Source organism: Arachis ipaensis, chromosome B03 (genome assembly GCF_000816755.2).
Source record: "Arachis ipaensis cultivar K30076 chromosome B03, Araip1.1, whole genome shotgun sequence".
Lineage (NCBI taxonomy): Eukaryota > Viridiplantae > Streptophyta > Magnoliopsida > Fabales > Fabaceae > Arachis > Arachis ipaensis.
Window position 1 is genome coordinate 19,764,799 of NC_029787.2, and position 3,651 is coordinate 19,768,449.

Here is a 3,651-nt window from a genome sequence, read left to right on the forward strand (position 1 = left end):
ATCACTGGAAATAGAGTGTAGAATTATCATTTTTTATGTAGAAATTGAAAACTGTCTATGGATCTTGATGAATAAATGTCTTTGGCCATGAAAAAGAAAGAAAAGGAAGAAGAATTATTATTCATATTTTAAAACCCAAAAAAAAAAAAAAATTTTTTTTTTTTTTTTTTTTTTTTTATATAAATATTTTTTTTTTTTTTTTTATGTTTTTATAAAAAATATATATATATATATATATATATATATATATATATATATATATATATATATATATCTTTTTATTCTACTATATCCTTCTTTATTTTTAGAAAACTTAAATTCATATGTTTATCATAAAGTTGGCCAATAACTTTCACAATTTCACTATATAATGTTGAACATACAACAAAATCAATACACATAATTTTATGTTAACTTCTATATCCAATATTAGTCAAAATAATAACAAATCAACAAAAAAAATTAGCAATTATGACTCTTGAAACTAAAAATCTATAAATTATTTTGAAATAAGCCATTAAATAGAAACAAGTAGGCAATTTAAGCACAATCTTATTCATAAAAGCACAACTATTTTTTAGTATTCCATACTTGGAATTAAATTTTTTTTGAATTGGTCTTGGTTTATGATTTGGTGATTTAGAACTTCAATGCTCTAAATTGTCGCAAATTTTTTTCTCTCCCCTTACTGTGCATTCAGTTGAATTCTGAGTAATGAATTGCGTGTTTTATTCAAACTAGATGTGGGATATAATATTTTGAGCGGTAACGTGTGTTTTATTTGATAATTGGATGCTTGTATTGGATTGCATCTTTCAGTTATATTTGTCTGCATTCCCAACCAGCGTTGGAAACTCTCTAACTTTTGGTTTGTTGTCGGAAATCACCTTGCAGAAATGGAAAAAGCGGTACTACATCGTTCACAATTTTGTGCTTTTCTTTTAGTTTGTCACTTTATTTGCTTCTAATAGTTGCATCGTATGTTGACAGAAATTATTGGAGACAACATGCTCACCATGTTACATTGCGGATATGTTCAAAGATCTAGAAACAAACCAGACTCAATCAAAGCTAGAAAAGATAGAATCAATGGATCTTTGTTTCCTGAAGCTAGTCCTGACGTGACCTATGAAACAAAGCATAATGGTTTCGTTGGCTAAGTCCTACAAACTTGAAACAAGCACGATGCCTGTAGATGATGGAAACATTTGGATTAACGCTGAGATGTTTCAACGTGTTTTCGGAATCCTGCCCGGTGGTTAGTATAACTTTCTATATTAAACAACATTCAATCGGCTAAAATGCTTTCGATTTCCATGGTTTTTCATTTTTTATCCATATTGCACCGCTCATTATACACTAATTAATAAACCTGCATGTTGTAGTGGATGACTTCTCAGTTTTCGATTGCTGGAATACAGCTCATGTTACAATAAAAAAAATTATCGGATGAAAACTATACAAATTCAGCATTTTGTCAACAACTGTACTATGAATACTGTAAACAATAGGATGGAGTTCAGGAGGCATTTCATCCTACTCACCATGGCACATTGATACAATACTCGATGCTTCTGATCCAGGGAGATTTCGTCCTTTCATATTTTTAACTGGTTAGAACAGGTGATCAAGAAGTATCAACATAAAAACAACAAGTCTTGTGAAGGTTGCAGTTCGCTTTGCTGGTAATTTTTTTAATACAAAATGCCAGTTAATCTGACTCAATTATTGCATCCCAACACTTAAATTCTCTGTACTCGTGGTAATGGACAGATTGCTTAGCAGAACACAGGTGGGTATGCTTCAATTCTAATTTCGACACCATCTAATTATCCTTCTGCCTATCAAACATCTCGTACATCCTTGCTCTGTATCCCGCGGTTGTTATTTTCTTTACCCGAGACACTGCCTTCACTTGAGACTCCCGATAACCTTCACGATTACAATAAAGTAAATTTTGCACCTCATGACTCAATTTCGTATTATCATCCTCCAACTCAATAATGTCTAGAGATTCTTCCCCCCTAAAATCGAAAAACACCCTAATACAGCTGAACGGATCAAACCAAAAACATATCACAAAGGGAGATAAGCATCCACTATTCAACACCCGAAAAACTCTTCCAACATTCACTTACTCATTGATAACACCAATAATTCCAAATAAGAATATCCATGTTAATACCTAGAAAATAAAAATCTAAACAAAGTTGCAAAAAATCATGCAACATGGTGAACAAAAAGATTAAAAAAAACACATCATATGTTGAAGTTGTAGCATCATGCTAGCATAAAAGAATATCTACAACGATTATACTTAAATAAACAAAAGCACAATAATTCCAAACAAAAGTATCCATGTTAATACCCCAAAAAAATTATAAACAAAGTTGTAAAGAAATATGTAACTTATTGAACACAAAGAGACAAAAAAATACATCATAGATTCAAGTCCTCCCATCAGGCTATCATAGAGAAGATCCACACTAGTTATACTACTAATACACAACTTACATTCTCTACACGTTGAGGTTCATATTCACTCAAACATCGGACATTGACTTCGGTGGTCTTAGAATGATCACTTACATCATATGAAGTGTCATACGATCTTTGTTCACAAATTGATGAATCCAACGACGCAACACTCTCAACTCGCCTTCAGCGGAAACAACTACACCTTGCTCCTATGAAGCTGGAACGCTATGGCTCCATGAGAGGGGCTGTTCACGTTGATGCGCGTATGTGAGGGCGTTCGGTGTGACGATCAAAGGGCATGTACGACGACGACGACAACTACAGTGGAGTTGCGGTACGATATTGGTACGTATGATGGGTTTCTCTTTGACAAGAACGGTTGTATCATAAACGGGGTCGGAGAGTGGCTCTTCGCGTTTGATCGGTCTCTGTGGCGACACAGTGACGACGGCAAGAGAACCTGGAGATGGGTGAGAATGCGATCACGAGTTTAGGATTGCTGATTCTTTGAAGCGGATGTACTATATCAATCTTTATTTTAAATTTTGTAATTAATGATGGTCAATATATTTTTAAACGTATTATTTCTAATAAAAAATAATAATTAATTTTTATTGTCAAAACTTGACAGACTCTAACTTAATCCTAATACATTTTTCTTTTTTCTTTTTAAAATAATTTATCAATATCAAATTCAACCATTTCGACATGATTTTAAAAAGCACGAGAAAATTGGTTGTAATTCATATATCGGCTTCATGTATAAAGCAACATCAAATTATACCGTCAAAGCAAAAGTCTATGACCTAATTAATCAAATACAAGATTCTACAACTGATTAGTACAGTACTAATTTATAAAATCAAAAACAAAAATGGAATATCATTCCCATTATCTATGTGCAAATTTGAAGAATATACATGAAAGAATAAGATAGAATTTCAAAAACCTTAACTTTGCCGTTATTACTCCACTAGAAATTATCCAAAGTTTCCAAGACTCCATGGCACATATAACTTGGATTAAAAAAATTTATCAAGTCAAGAAAATAGCATCCAATAATTAATAGCATAGATTCTAATTAGGCTAATAGAGACTTGAATATCTCCTATTACTTTGTTTACAACCATTTTCGGAGAGGATGATCAACATCTACAAATGCTCTAATTTTTT